The 17,247-nt window shown below is 35.8% G+C and overlaps 1 long non-coding RNA gene across 1 annotated transcript in view; it reads right to left on the reverse strand.

The window, feature by feature from the left end:
* Positions 1-17,002: 17,002 nt before the first annotated feature.
* Positions 17,003-17,247, reverse strand: part of LOC140524163 (uncharacterized) — a 35,126-nt gene continuing 34,881 nt past the window's right edge. The window contains exon 5 of the long non-coding RNA XR_011973587.1: positions 17,003-17,212. This is a non-coding gene — a long non-coding RNA (uncharacterized lncRNA). The remainder of the gene's footprint in view (positions 17,213-17,247) is intronic.

Genomic DNA, 17,247 nt, shown 5'->3' on the forward strand with positions numbered 1-17,247 from the left:
AGGAATAAGCATAGTCCCTTATTTAACCATAGACAGGAAATTAGAAGATGAAAATATTATTATTGATATTGTCAGATCTGTTTAATCTTCCCAATTCATCTACTTTTCTAGCATTGCTAATTTTGGAGGTAAATAGCAATTATTTCTGTTCTGGCCAGAAATTCTGAGTGTTCCCCTCCCAGATTAATCCTTTTGGAAGTCAAGCTGGATCACCTTTTGCCTCAGTTCTTACTTAGCTTTTAATAACAGACTGAGATCTGGGAAAAAAATTAGATAAAAAAGTCCAAGATCTCCCACTACACCTGGGGCCATCTTCAGTCATCCCAACTTATGTCTTACACTGGACTTCGAATTACTCTGGAGGAGAGAGTGAGGCTGACAACTTTGCATATCCCTGCCTCACTTAAAAACTATTCACTTACAAGTTAAGATATCACCCACCTGATGTCATTGCTCCTCTTTGAGAATGAAGGATGAAAGACAACAATAGCTAATTTCTGACATAATAAGACAAATAATAAGAAATGTTGTGTTTTCAGTCTATCACCTGCTTTAATACATGAGATTAAATGAGGTGACCTCTCTGGATCCCTGTCTCCAAGTGTGTATTTGTGGTGATACTAAGAAACATGCTTAAGCTGCATCAATTAAAGAATTATGACACTGAGGGATATAAACATTTGAATGATTTACCATGTTAGCATGGTACCCTTTCCTTTGGCCATATTCAAAACATAACATATTCTCATTGTAATGGGTAGTTTAGATATAGTCCTGCATAAGGGTAGGGTAATGAACTCATTGATAACTTTTAATAAATTTAAATAATAAACCCCATATTATGATCCTTTGCATGAAAAATATTTCAAGTATTTTTAAAATTGTTTCTATATTAGAAGTAATTACAAGGTAAAATATGTCTTCAAAAAGGTATTTCTAGGAACCAAAGAACATTTTGCATTAGAGTGTCTTTCAGTGAAGTAAAATGGCTGTTTTGTTTTTTTTTTTCCTAAACAGACCACATAAGTAAAAGAAGGAGTTGTATTTCTAAAGGAGAGTTATACAGGATGTGTGTTCATCAAACATTTATGCTGAAATGTATTTTTGAGTTGATTTTACTTTCAGGGTATTTATTTTGTTCCTTTTTAAATGTCTAAACTGATAAGGAGCTTTAAATAAAATGATAACATTTTAAAGTGGCAGGAATTGGTGCCTATTTAAAGGGAGAAAGAGAGCAGGCTAAATTGCCTTTGGGAATTGTGCAGGGCTTTTAATGAACCCAAGCTTCTCCTTGAAACAAATGCCCATCTTTTTAAAAACAATGTTCATTTAATGATGCCATATCACTTTGAATCACTGAATATCATCATAGCCTCTGAAAAAAATACAATATCACCCATTTGCACTTGGTGATGATGAGTAGGCACCTCATCAAGGAAGCACAGGACAAAATTAAATAGGATAAAAGTGATTATCAGGAAGATGACTAAAAACAAAAGATGCACATGACTCATGCCAAAAGAAAGTCATAATCAACACATGGAAAGCTTACATTCTTTATTCATGTCCATTCATTGTTTCGAGATATCATAATGGATAAAGTTCTAGGCCAGAAGTCAGGAAGACCTGAGATCACAGTCAGCATTTGCCACTGACTAGCTGTGTGACCATTGTAAACCCTCTTTTTCCCTCATTTTCCTTAACTGTAAAAAATGGGTATAATAATATCTCCTATTTCCCATAGTTGTTGTAGTATATAATCAGATAATATTTATAAAGTGCCAATCATATAGTAGGTGTTGTACAAGTACTTACCATCCATTACTGTCTACAGTGGAAGATTTATGATAGCACATGGGCAAGAGTTACACAGGTTGAGTAGAAATGAGTTGGATGCAATCTGTACTGTTGTTAGGGTAACATATCAATAAAATTAAAGTGACATAGCAATATTAAAATCAGGATTAGTCATTTTAAAATTTTCTCTCATTGAGTAGGTGAAATGGAAGAACATGAAACATTAGAGCTTGAAAGGATTTAATATTGTCTTGTTAAACTCCCAAACTTTTAAGATAATGAAACAGGAGCAAAAGTAGTCAAGTGACTTAACATGTTTATTCAGTGAATTGGAAGCAGAATTAAAAATAGAGATGATAGAGAGATAGAGAAATTGATGTAGACAGACAGATAGAAATCCACATCTATAATCTCCAGTCTCTGCAAAGAGATGATGGAGGTATAATTCTATGCTCTTAGTCATTACAATGACAAATCATTGAGGTTTATGGTTATGTGGTTGTTTCCATGTTATAATCTATATATTTTTCACTGATTTTTTTCATTGACTAGGCTTGCTACATTTCACTTCCTTTCATATGTATACTCTTACTTCCCTATATTCTTCATATTTATCCTTTTTAAAGGATATTCCATTACATAATATTCCATTACATCCAGGGAACAACATTTTTAGTGCTTTCTCAATGTATGGGTACCTTCTTTGTTTGCAGTTTCTTGGAACTAGCAAAAAAATGCTATAAATATAATTATTTTGGTGTATGTGGACTTTTCCTCTCTTTGTGTTCCATGCAATTGCTACACTAAGGTACTGTTTCAAAGATCAAAAATGACTTCATAGTTTTCAAATTCAATGTTTATCTCAATCCTTTCTTGACTTGACCTCATATACAAGCCACTTTCTCTGACATTATTTCTGTGACATAATATTCACCTACTTATTTCTCTAGTATGATTCCAGCCCTCCCTGACCTCCTCACCCTACTGGTTATTAATACATTCTTCCTAGGTACTTTGGATTTATTTTTTAAGAATCTACATTTGTGTGTGCCCTCCTACTGCCCCCCAAATGTGCCCTTAAGGGCAGAGATAGTTTCATTTTTGTCTTTGTATGCTTCTTCTCATAAAGGTGCTTAATAAATACTTGTAGACTGAATGATTAATATTTTATCTCCTTCCCTGGGTCCTTTCCCCCTCTCTCCTTCCATAATAGTAGTCCCTACTCAGGATTCAGTTGTGGGCTCTTTGAACATATGTGTGTATATATACTCACACACACACACACACATGTACACACACATATATACATAGATATACACACATGTACACATCCATATACACATATATGCATATACACACATAATACATATGTACACATATACATACATATACATATATGCATATGTGGGTGTGGGGTGTTGTTTATATGTTGCCATTCATATGCTTTGTACCTGTTGTTAAGTAGAGTGTGTGTGTGTGTGTGAGTATTTCACTACTAATCTTCTAAATAAACTCTCTGTTTATGTGTCTGTATGTATATACATGTGGGACCATATGTATATATTTATATATTACAAATATATTTCATATATATGTGCATATATATCTGCATACATTCACATAATTATACATGTATGGAATATGTTTTGATGCATAAAATATGCATACAGTCATATACATATATGCATAGTATATATGTATATGTAGATATATATGTGTATTTATACAATGCATATATGGAAGCTATATTTGTAATATATACACACATATATATACGCATATGTGTATACACACAAACACAAGCATAGGAATATGTACACGTGTATGTACCCATTTGCATGCATACATAAACATACATATGCAGTGGGTTTATGTGTATATGTATGCACTGAGAAAGACAGCTACATTGATCCTGGACTAGCAAAGATTTTAATTGAAAACTGGTCACTGACTCTTACTAACTGTGTGATGTTTGGCAAGTCATTTTACTTCTGTCTGTCTCAGTTTCATCAACAGTAAATGCGTATAATAATGGTGGTTAACTCCCAAGGTTGTTGTTAAGATCATATGATGTATTTATAAAGTGCTCAGTACCTAGTAGATGCTTAATGCTTTTCATTCCTTTTTACCATTTTAACATAATATGTATTATATGTGTGTATATATGTGTTGTTATGTATACTATATTATATACTTCATATAATACATGTTGATATATACTGTGTACACATTATGTGTGTAGATATATATATATATAGATATATAGATATATAGATATATATATGTATATATGTATATATATAGATAGATAGGTAGATACATACATACATGCATGCATGCAAGTCTTTTACTTGTGTCCAACTCTTCATGATCCCTTTTGGGTTTTCTTATCAAAGATATTGATATGCTTTGCTATTTCCTTCTCCAGCTCATTTTACAGAGGTGGTAACTGAGTTAAACAGGGTTAAGTGACTTGTCCAAAGTTAAACAGCTAGTAAATATCTGAGGTCATATTTGACTCAAGAAGAGGAGTTTTCTTGATTCCAGGCCAGCACTATCAATTGTGCCACATAGTATACATATACATACAAACATTTGTGGGATGTGTGTGCACACACATATGTGTTAACAGTCATATGTACACATGAGTATGCCTATGTTAGGGAGGGACCATCCCTTACCCTTCAACCAATTCAAATATGTAAAATAAGTATAAATGAATCTTAGTCTCACCCTATACCAATCAAGCACAAATAATCAATCGAAGGAGTCAAATAGGTATAAACAGTTCACAGATATCTTTAATGAATCAATCAAGTTCACCTAAGCTAGGTATGAGAAAGACTTTAATCAATTTGGAAGGACTGAAATACAGCCAAGGATTTGATAAAATGAGGTGATTACAAAGGAAGAAATATTTTGGGATTTATTGAAGAAAATCAGTGATGCCTAGTAGTGCTTTGATAAAACAGCAAGCCAATTTCAAAACCTAGAATTCCAATATTAAGCTAGCCTCATGTTAAAATGATTTCAGCTAAGACCTTGAGAGGGAATTTCTTGGTTGAGGGGAAGAAAGAGTCATTTCCCGTTCCCCAATCAAAGAAAATCTTGCAGAGAGACATAGATAAACAAGAGAGGGAAGGAGAGAGACAGAGACAGAAAGAGAGAAAGACAGAGAGAGACACACACACAAAGAGAGAGAGAGAGAGAGAGAGAGAGAGAGAGAGAGAGAGAGAGACAAGTAGAGTCACAGAGGCAGAGCTAGAAAGATAATAGCTAGTGTATTTACTTCTGGGAGAGGATATTTTTCATGTGTGCTATGACAATGAATTCATAGCTCAAAAACTGAGTTTACAGCATCCAAAGGTACTCTCATGCAGTGGCTGCATCCTTAGGCTTCCTTTACTATACACATTAAGAGTGAATATGTTTAATCAGAATTTCCTTTTGTGGGCTTCAGAACCTAGATGGCATATCTTACATACTTTTGTTAAGAAGAATAGGAATCCTGATGGGCAAAGACTCATTTGTTCCATCTCTATATAGACCAATCTTATTGGATCACAGGAGTAACCATTTTTCAACCATGCTTTAAACATGTACTAAAATGATTTCTGCAGCTCTTTTTATAATGTTAACATATGAGGAAGTGCTTAGCCATGAAAAGAAGCCTAAGACCCCTAATTTATAATAAAAATCAACTCCATCAGTACTTTTCTGTGTAGTTGTGCCTATGAAATTCTGCCAAGCCTAGAGGCCTGTGGGCTACCCGAGTCTTCCCTTACCTCTATCGGAGGTCTTCGGCTGGCCAAACCGGATGCTCGTATGAGAGAAAGGACGTTCCAGAGTCGAACAAGGGTTGAGCTTTATTTCAGGGTCTAGTTACAAGTGCAGGGGATTCTTCCTTAGGAGGGAGTGAAGTATCTCCCAAGGAGGCAAAGATCTTACAATAAGAGATTGGAAGTAGAAGTATAAGTGGGGAGAGAGGGGGAGGGGAGAGAGGAGAGAGGAAAAGCGGAGCCTTGTTGTCCTCACACTTGGCCCCTCCGCCCAAGAGAACTTTCAGGCTTTCCTGGTCCAACTTAAGCTCTCCAGCCGCATAGTTTGCATCTGAATACCGTGCTGTTAGGTGTGCCCAGATCCGGGACAATCTCGAGGGGGGGGAGAGCTCTCTCCCATCACGTTTCTCACGGGAAGAGGCGGAAATACATGAGATAGCTCGGTTCACCTTGATTCCCAGTCGTTTCCTGGGGGGTCTCGTGAGAACTCTAAGATTTAGAAGTTCCCACCTTTACCCGCCCGAGACTGTCCACATGGAATTGAGCTTTCATCCCCAGCAAAATTCTATGACTTGTATCCAATACCATGAAAACTACATTCGGGTCCCAATAACTTGACCTAAGATCTTGACATCGGCACTTGTAAGTTTGATTGTGTGGAGTAAGTCATTACTTTGCCTAGGCTTCCTCATTTGTAAAATGAAGATGACGTCCTTACTGCATGTGGTACTACTTGGAGTCAGGAAGATGTGTGTGCACATTGTTAACTGGATGTCTACTAAGCAAATCCTAAGCAAATCAAAGGGGTCACCCTCTCAGTTTCCGTGTCTGTAAAATAGAAATTATAACAGCTCTTTCCTAAGTGGACAATTGTGAGGATCAAATGAGATAATGTACGTAAAGCACTTTGCAAACCATAAAGTTCAAAATAAATGTGAGCAACGATGATTTATGATATTTTTATTTTTGAATGTTAAACCCGTTTCATTAAATTATGACCAAATTTCTAAAGTGATTGAGAATGAAAGTTGTCTAAGTTTCTGATGTTCTCTGAAATTCCAGTGCACAAAACACTCTATGCTTGCAAGTTATTTATTACTAGCTTTTATTTCAAGGCGTTGCGTAGGAAATAGCATAATTTTAGCAACACCTTATCTTGGTTTGAGCTTCTTTTGATTGACTTTTCATCTTAGTGATTTTCCAGTAAGCACCTGGTTCACCAACCAATATCTTTTCTTTGGAAAGTAATGATGTCAATAAGTACATTTGAATACTCTTATTTTCTATTATGTAGTTTCTTTTTTCACATTTTTATTTGAAGTTTTGAGTCCCAAATTCTATCCCTCCTCCACTCCCTGAGACCTTAAGCAATCAGATATAGGTTAAACATGTGCAATTATGTAAAACATTTCCATAGTAGTCATTCTGTAGAAGAAGAATCAAAAGAAAACAATGAGTGAGAGTGAAAAATAGCATGCTTCAGTCTGTATCCAGTCAATATCAGTTCTTTTTCTGGAGGCAGATAGTATGCTTCATCGTTAGTCCTTTAGAATCATCTCAGATCATTGTGTGGCTGAGAATAGCTAAGTCAACTTGAATATCCTTTTAAATAAGTATAGAGTAGTTGTATTTCACTTGCAAATATGGTTTTACATGACATTAACAAATGGAAAAGGATTTTGCTTCCTAAAATATAGTTCATAATATAGAAGATCCTGGAAACACAACCAAGCTTTTATAAATTCTGACAGTAACCTGCTATGGTATCATTCTGAAGTCTGACATTTGTGATAGGCTTTCATCTGGTGCATTATATATCATCACCAATATGGAATTTACTGATACCACTTATCTCATCCCATCAAAATAAGCATTAGAGTTGCACAAAAATCTATACCTAAGTTGTTTTTTTAATCTCCCAGATTTGCAGGAATCTCTGTTATGTAAACCAGAAGCAACATTCCATGTATTTTAAACAATTTACAGAAAATTTCTTAATGATTTGGAAAGAAAAGAGGATAAAAGACTTCTAAGAAGAAGGGTGCTTATTATTGAATTATTTAAATTGAAAGTCATAAAAGTAGATTTCCAGGACTACAAAGAGCTACGAAGTGTACTGAGATAAATCAGAGCATTAAACTTTAAATGATAAAAATAAATTTTATAGCAAAAGGAAAATGAATAGATAGTCTCCTTGGCTCATAAACCTTCAAGAAAAGGTTGAAACACTGTGCATATTTTCTGTTCTTTGAATATACAAATATACATACATACCTAGATAGATAGATAGATAGATAGATAGATAGATAGATAGATAGATAGAGATAGATAGATAGATAGATAGATAGATAGAGATAGATAGATAGATAGATAGATAGATAGATGATAGATCTATAGATATAGATATAGATATATGTCCAAAAGAATTTGTGATGTGAAATAATAAACTGCTGCCAATCTTTACTTACCTGTTATTTGTAGAGAAATACCAAGGAACCATCTCAGGAATAAGAAAGTTAAACTCTCAATTTGTCCAGTCTTTATACATCTTAGGAGGCTCAAATGTAAGATTTGAACAAATTTAAGAGCATGAAGAAAACTATGCTTTGACATAACTGTCTTCTTTTGAGTTTGTGTCTTGATCTCCCCATCACCATAATAGCTTTTATGGACAAGTTTTGTTATTGTTGTTGTTGTTTCCGCAAAATTCCAGCCTGCTTTAGATTTTAAGTTAAAATTTGTTGTGATCTGCCTCAAGGTGGATTACTGGTCTGAGCTATTTTTATGCCCTTCTGCCTTCACAGCTCAATCTACCTGTACATTTTTGGTATCTCCAAATTGGTTTTATTTGGGAAGACATCTGATCATTGTCCTCTTGGTGATCTGCTCCTTAATTAGGTAGGAAACCTCTTGTCTCCTCATTATTGCTACTCTTCTATGCCCTGGAACTTCAAGCAAGAACAAGGCCTGATGACAGAGCTGCCAAATGACTACTGATATAGGTGGAACTAGAAAAAGGGTTCTCTGGGATCACTTTCTGAACAGGCATTCAGTCCTCTATCATTCCTAGCCTCTGGCATCACTGCAGTCTCTGTTGCTCTGTTCCACCTGAAGTCAGCTGCTCCCACCCCGCAATGTTGCAGCATATTATTCTCAGTCAGTTCCTATCCCAGTATCTATAAACCTCTCTTTTTGTCTTCCCAAGCTTTCCTAGGTCAGAAAAGTTACTCACTGTGATTTTTTTTCCCTTGACATTCCCACTTAGAATCCTGTTCATTGTTTTTTGTTTGTTTGTTTGTTTTTAATCAGAATGTTTTTTTTTTGGGGGGGGGGGGGAGATGGAGGTTTGATCTTTCATTCTACCTGCTTTACACTTCTCCTTTAGTAACCATTGATTAAGTGCCCAATATGTGTCAAGTACACTATTTAGTAACTGGTTTATAAAAGTAAAAGATCATCATTGCCATAAGGAACTCACAGTCTCATAGGGGAACAACATGTAAACACCTATGTACAAACGACATATACAAGATAAATTATAGATGATTATTAGAAAGAAGGCACTAGCATTAAATGGCATTGGGAATGACTTCTTGTAGAAGGTGAAATTTTAGCTGGAATTTGAAAAAAGCCAGAGAAGGCAGCAGGAAGAGATAAGGAGATTTCAGGCATGGGTGACAGACAGTGACAACGAGTGAAAATACCTGGAGTCAGAAGACTTCTGAGAACTATAGCAAATAGACCAGTCTCACCGGATTATAAAATATATTGGGGTTTTTGTTGTTGTTTGGACTTCATTCTTGTAAAGGTCATAGGGAAGGTGATGTCATGACTTGCAAGTGAATTGCATTTAAATGAGGGAGGCTTATGCAAAGTCACCAGCCTTACTTTCTTCTCTGGAGTCATCTAGATCCAGTGACAAGATATAGATCATGATGACAGGAGATGACCTTGGATATACTGGAAGACCTTGACCTTTTAAAACTAAGATTTTTTTTTTAACAGGCCTCAGTTTCTCTGAGGCAACCCTTATTCAGTGTTCAAAGTTAGGTAAAAATGAGGCAAAAAATGGCCTCTTTTACATAGTCAAAAATATCAATTTAGGAAGGAAAGACTCTCAGGGTTTCTGTTAAAACAGAAACAATGGTTATTTACACACATTCTGAGACATCAAATCTCAAGCAATGACCCAGTGAGGTTTTGGCTGGAATCTACTGTTGGCCAATCAATGAAAGCCAGAGCAACTTGAGTTTAAGGCATGGTACATAAGAAAAAGAAAAAGAGAAAAAAAAGAAATCTAGCCTGTAAATCCCAAGATATCTTGCTAGGTTTCAGCAATCAAAATTTATATTCCTTTGGGCAGAGCACACACAAGTAATGTTATGATTACTTATGTAGATAGAGGGAGAGGAGAGACAGAGAAAAGGGAGGGGGAGAAAATAGAGAGGGAGAGACTGAAGGAAGGGAGGGAAGGATGGAAGGAAGGAAGGAAAGGAAAGGAAGCAAAGAAGGAAGGAGGTAGAAGGGGGCTGAATTGCTCAACAGAAGTAGCCAGTTTGGTCCCCAGAGGGGCAGCTACTACTACTCACAGGTTGTTGCTTTTCCTTCCTTCTCAAAGAATACCATGCCATCAGGAAGAAGATTTCATGATTTGCAAGTGAATTGGATTTAAGTGAGGTAGGGACCACGGCAGGGGTGAGGATGGGAGTGGGGTTTTTAAGGTATAAATAAGGGAAATTATGAAGTGTTTTGAATGGCAGTGTGCTTTAGCCATTGGGTTTTTCCACTGCTAACTCATAAAGGTTTGACTTTGTCAGGATTTTTTCTTTGAGGAGGAGGGGGAAGAGTTATAGAGTTAAAGGAGTCCTAAGGAAATGATTAATTAACCATCTTATTGAATATGTAACCTTGAAGGTAAATTTAATATTTATAAAAATATATTCTTTAGTCTGTATCTTAATACTACAGTCTGTAGCTCAAATGCAAAATGATTTTTTTTTGTTTTGAGTGAAAAATTAGTTGAAATCAATAGGCCTGAGTTTGAAGAGCTATCCTACTCTTGATTACCTGAATATACTTGTGTAGCTCACTCCATCCCTTAGTTTCCTCCTCTGTAGAAAGAGAAATTGGATCAAATGATGTCTTTACATAACTTCTCTCACTAGCTATTAGAATTCTAAGATTTTTGCATGATTATCCTGGTAGTCATGTTTACTATTTGGATGAAGCTGAATTTATTTTTCCATATCTAAGTATTAGACTTTAACATTTGAACATCAGAGTTGTTTTCTTCAGCATTTTTTGGGGTCTCCTTCAGCAAGCTGTTGACTCACTTTTCATGATTTTCTTGCATTGCTCTTATTTCTCTTCCCAATTTTTCCTCCGCCTCTCTCACCTGATTTTCAAAATCCTTTTTGAGCTCTTTCATGGCCTGAGACCATTGCATATTTATTTTGGAGGTCTCCAAAGGCAAGCATTGTTCTTCATCAAAAGGTTGGAAGAAAATACCTGTTCACCAAGAAAGCAATCTTCTATAGTCTTATTTTTCCCCTTTCTTGGGCATTTTCCCATCCAGTTACTTGACTTTTGAGTCCTTTGTCAGGAGGAGGGTATACTCTGTGGACCTGTAAGCTTCTCGTTCCTCCAAGGGGGCACAATCAAGGGAGAGGAGTTCACTCTTCTCCTCGTCTGTGCTCTGGTCTTGGAGCTATCAAAGCTTTTCTGACTAGGATCTGCAAGAAGAATTCCCTTTACAGAGCCTCCATCAGCTCCACCATACCAGCCAGCACTCTTCCTCATCCCTGGACCACCACTAAGGACTGAGACCCAGAGCAGAGGCTCAATTCCCCCAGGGGCTTTAGGCTGAGGGCTCCAAAAATGGATGCTGCTGCTGCTGTTGCCATTGCTGCCTGGCGCTGGGTCTAGGGGAGGACCCTGCTCCCTTCTTACCCAGGAGAAAGAGCTTTTTCACTGACCTTTGAAGTGTCTTTGGCATTTGTGGGTAGAGGGATCTGAGAACTGCTGCTGCTGCTGAGAATCCTGCCCCAGAGGCCTGTTCTTGTCCTGTCCTTGCTGCACTGTGCAGGCAAGGCTGGGCTGGGCTCTATGGGCTGTGCTCTGCTCTGTGCTGCATGCAATAGACATTTCCTGTCAGCTTTCCAGGCTACCTTGGGCTGGAAATCTCTTTCACTCTGTTGTTTTGTGGCTTCTGCTGCTCCAAAATTTGTTTAGAGTCATTTTTGTACAGGTATTTTATGGGCTGTGTCTGAACATCAGAGTTGTAGTACAGCTAGAAAGCTGAACTTGGAACTGGAAGACTTAGTTTTGAATCCTGGATTTGACACATATTTATATGCATGTAACCTGGGCAAATCATTCAATCTCTCCTCAGTTTCCTCTTTGGTACAATAAGTATAAGAATACTTGTACTATTTGCCTCACAAAATTATTTTTAGAAAACTATTTTTGTAAACCTAAAAACTAAATAATTGTGGGTTTTTTTAATGTTAAGCAATACAATAGTTATAGAGGACATCCTATCTGGAAAGCTACCTATTTAGCAATGCAAGAGATGAACAAAGGTATGACATGCATTCCCTTCCTTCCATTTGCCTACAATTTATTAGGGAAATGTCTTATGAAGCTGTATATTATATACTATATGAATAGAATGGCAAAATGCTAGTGTAGTTGAGGGGAGAAGGTATATTTTGGTACTGAGTTTGGTAAGGTTTCTAGCAAGAAGTATATTTTCATTTGGTCTGTGAAGAAGGGATAAGATTTTCAGAGGTGGAACACAGAAAAGTGGGTATTCCACAAGGTGAAAGGGGTGACAGAAGTAAAGGTACAGAAGGTGAACCATGCATAGAATATTTAAGAGAAAAGGCGAATAAGCTTAGCAGATGCACTGGGAATTTATTGAAGTGTCTTGTGGACATATTGTGGAGAACTGTAACATAAAGGCAAAAAGTTTTGATTTAATACTAGAGGCATATAAATGCATTTAAAAACACAGTCCAAAGTCCTTCTAGACAGCTTCATAGTTAATATTATGAGGTAATACCATTTAGTCAAATCCTTTATTATGGATCCATCTACCCAAACCTATCACTGAAAACATGTTACTTGGTTGTGTGTAGACAGTTACCAAGGTACCTTAATTATTGGATTTATTTAACCTTGCCATTGAATAAGCATAATATAAATTCTGCTCAGGCTAATTTTCTTATATTTTAATTTTTCACTTGTTTAGTCTTTATCAGGAATAAAATCTAGCCAAGTATTCATCAAATCATGACCCCGATATTGAAAATAGTAGATATGATTTTACTGTGTATCTTTGTGACTCATTTCACATAAGAGTTCCATGCCCAAACAGCAAGTTGTTAGAAGCTCCAAAAAAGAGTTTATTACAGAAACAATCAAAGCAAAACCAATAGTAATTATATGGTTAGGATAAGGTGTTTTTACTGTATTGTTTGGAAAATACAATCTTGAGGCTGAAAATTCTATATTTACTTTGTGTTTCACTATATTAATTTTGGATGGCTTAAAATTTCTCATTTGTCAAGAGTAAACAATACACAAAGGTAATTTGATATTTTCAATCCCCTGTTTAAGTGAAATCCTATTTTATCTTTTTTAAAACATCACTGAGAAAGAGAACTTTATTGCTATAAAGTCAGTTAATGAAAATGTTGCCTCTAGAGGCCAACACTCAGCAGAATATCATTAGAGAATTTTTAGCAATGTGTGGGAAGACATTTTTAAAAACAATTCACAATTGCCATTTTGAGGTCAAAATATTTCTAGATGAATGAAATGAATAAAATTCTACCAAACCCAGCTCTGCTAGTGTAATATGTATATGTATATATATATGTGTGTGTGTGTGTGTGTGTGTGTATGTGTGTGTAAGTGTGTACATACATACATATATTGTAGGTTTACATACATATTGTGTAGGTATACATACATACATATATATACATACACACACACACACACATATATATATATGTGTGTGTGTGTGTGTTTGTCCTTCCTTGTCAAAGAAGACCATGCCTTCAGAGAAATAATGACATGACTTGTACTTGACTTTGTTTTGAGTGTGGGAGGGCTGTGCAGGTCCCCAGCCTCACTTCTCCTCCAGAGCCATCTGAATTCAGTGACCAGATATTCATCCGCATGACTGGAGATGACCCAGGATGAGGCAGTTGGAGTTAAGTGACTTGCCCAAGGTTAAACAGTTAGTGAGTGTCAAGTGCCTGAGGTGAGATTTGAACTCAAGTCCTCCTGACTCCAGCACTGATGCTCTATCCACTGTTCCACCTAGCTGCCCCACATACATATAGTCAGTAATGAAAACAACTGCTTTTTCATGTTATAAAGATAGCATTTAATGACAACCAATGACAATATTTGCAGCAATTTTTTGAGTAGAGGAAAAGATTTCAAAGTATCTAAGTATTAAAAATGGTATTTACGTTTCCATACATGTTTTCACATATTGCATTACTCTTCTTAGCATACTATATAGTTTCTTTGGTAATTGTGTATTTCTAGAGCTGTTTGCTTTTTAAATTATTTCAAATACTCTGATTTCTTTTTCCTTTTTAAAAATATATCTGATCATCATAGTCATTTTCAGGAAACTGAATCCTATGAAATGTAGTCTGATATAGTTAATAGATAATCAAACTGAGACTTAGAAAGGCTTAGGTTCAGTTTTGGCCTGAGATATATACTATGTGATAATGGACATGTTATTTAACCTCTATGAGCCCTAGGAAACTCTTTAAGTCTATCAGATGTAGATTAGTAACTGCCATAAAATATTTTTAATTGATTACTTACTTTAGCTACCCTACTAAATCATTAATTTCTAGAAGACAGGAAATTTATTTTATAGAATATTGTCACTATTGTTCTTTACACAATATCTTGTCTGTAGTATGTATTGAATGATGACTGAATGAGTAATTTATTCCCTCTTTTGCTTTTCCTTTTCATTTGGAAAAAAAATATTTCCAGGAATTCCTACACTTTTCCAACATCAAATTCTGGCTCAAAGCTCAGGGACTATTATTAAATAATTATATTTGAGTAATTGTAGAGAAGCAATGTAACATACTGGGTTCAGAAATGACCTCTGAGTCAGGCATGCATAGGTTCAAATTCCACCTGACAAATAATAGCATTGTGACCCTAGTCAAATCTTTAATTTCTCTGAGACTGCAAAGGAGTTGTTACCATTCCCCGGGAAAAGGAGTTTCTTCACTAGAATCTTTGTAAACAAGTGAAGTTATAGGTCTGGACCAATCCTATATGATATGGTTCATGCCTCTTCACATTTTTACTTTATATTTTTAGGCATCTTTAAATTTATATTTTATACTTTATATTTAAATAGATTATGTACTTCTACTTATACCTATAAACTTTATATTTTACACATAATATGGTTGTTGCCCTTTGAACTCAAAGGCATAGTTTAACTATGGCAGATATGACCAATATGCAGTTGGAAGACTCTATCACACATTGAAAACAAATAGCCTGCATATACATTTGGAATGGAGAGGCTCCTAAATTTGTGAATTTCACATGTCTTTGAGCTACAGTAATCTCACTGCCTTCATGGCCCATTTGAACAAATTTTTCATGTCTGTCTATTTGGTCAGGAAAGCTTTCACATGCTTGGGATAGACACCTCCTAATTCAATAATGGTTTGAGACCTGTTAGTTACCCTAAACCTGGTTCAGCCCATCTACCAAAATGGTTTTACTGCAGTCTGACCCCTGCACATGCTACAGCTTCTTGGAGTCACAGGCTAGAGTTGGTGGCAGGTGGACACCAAATGTGAAAGGTAGTCTTGGAGAAAAGGACCCAGCCTTCACACCATAGGTGCTAGTCTTTCACTGACTGCTTGTGCATCTCTATGGGTAAAAAATAATCTCAGAGAAGTGGTAGAAATCAAACTAATTGATGATAATTTAACCTGGTGATACTTTAGTGTTCTTATTTATAATATAGCTGAAGTTACTATTTGAATCATTGCTCTATAGCTTTCTGAAGGTAGTTGTAAGGATGAAATCTAGTAATGTATGTGAATAAAATACCACTGCTTCACTGTTCTGATTTATGCAAAAATACTTCTTTTTAAAATAACCTTTTATTTTTCCCAATTACATGTAAAGACAATTTTTGACATTCATTTAAAAAAAATTAAGTTCCAAATTTTTCCCTCCTTCCCTCCTCTCCTCTTCCCCTCCCCCTCTTTAAAATGATAAGCAATTTTATATAGGTTACATATGTGCAATCGTGTAAAATGTATTTCCATATTAGTCATTCTGTAAAAGAAGAAACAGATAAAAGAGGGAAGATGTGAAAAAGTAAAGTGAAAATAGAATGCTTCAATCTGTATTCAGAGTTTATCAGTTCTTTCACTGTCTGTGGATGGCACTACAAAAATACTTCTTGAAAGGTGCTAGTGCTTGTAGTTAGCTTTTTAAAAGAAACTAAATATGTCTGAGGCTCATTACACCAAAATGCACTGCCTTGAATATTACAAAATAAAAATGCACAATTTCCTTAATTCTGTCTGAGTCTTTCTAAAGGAAAACCAATTCCCCTGACAAATACTGGAGAAAGTAACTAAATCATTATCTTGCTGAATATGTGGATATTTCTGAATGACATGATAAGCAAGATGATGGATTAGTCACTTTCTCTACATCTTTTTAACTGATCAACTATCTGAGAAAAAAACAAACAAGTGTACCAGATATAATGAAGCATTTGAATCCATAGGACAAAGAAAAAAAAAAGAGAAAAACCCCCACTGCAGCAAAATTTATGTAAATTAACAGGATTCTACCCTAATCCTTAAAGTGCTTTATTAGCTCCCCTCATTTACCAGCCTCCATGGTTCAAAAGTACCAATGTGAGTTCATATGCACAAACTTGTATAAGCTTAGAGCTCATTCATAAATGTCAGTCTGTCCTTTTAAACTCTTCTGTAACTACCCCTACACTTTTCCCTATTTTAACATAGGCACAGACATTGACTTTCCACAGATGATTGAGGATAAAGGACTGTGAGACATCAAAATGTATTACATTCTGACTATGACTGGCCCTTGTTTGGAGACTCCAAGACTGCAGAATGTCTTCATATAACACACTTCCTAGCTCTAAACACCTTATAAAAATAGCATATATTAGGGAAAAGGAAAGAAGGAAAGGAATAAAGTAAGGATATGGAAAGAAACATGATACAGTGGATCATGAAAAAAGGAGACTAAAATCTTCCTGGAACAAAAACATAGGTGGGTGAACCCATTACCTCACAATAATTGAGGAGATCACAGCAACCATACATTAGAGCATCTTTTACATGCAAAAAGCAGAAGGAACCTGAAGGTGATTGACAAAGAAATTTTATTTAAAAATCAAAATGCCCAAGCATAGTGATACATGGCTGTAATCCTTCTTACTGAGAAGACAGAGATTCATGAATCATTTGAGCTCTCAGTTGAGTGGACTAGGTTAATCAGGTATTTGCACTTTGCCTCACACCAACGTGGTGAGCCTTCCTAGGTTCCGAAAGGGGTAGTGGGGTAGTCCAGCTGGCCTAAGGAGAACAAATCAGTACTAAATGAAACTTGA

This window comes from Notamacropus eugenii, chromosome 2 (assembly GCF_028372415.1).
Source record: "Notamacropus eugenii isolate mMacEug1 chromosome 2, mMacEug1.pri_v2, whole genome shotgun sequence".
Taxonomy (NCBI): domain Eukaryota; kingdom Metazoa; phylum Chordata; class Mammalia; order Diprotodontia; family Macropodidae; genus Notamacropus; species Notamacropus eugenii.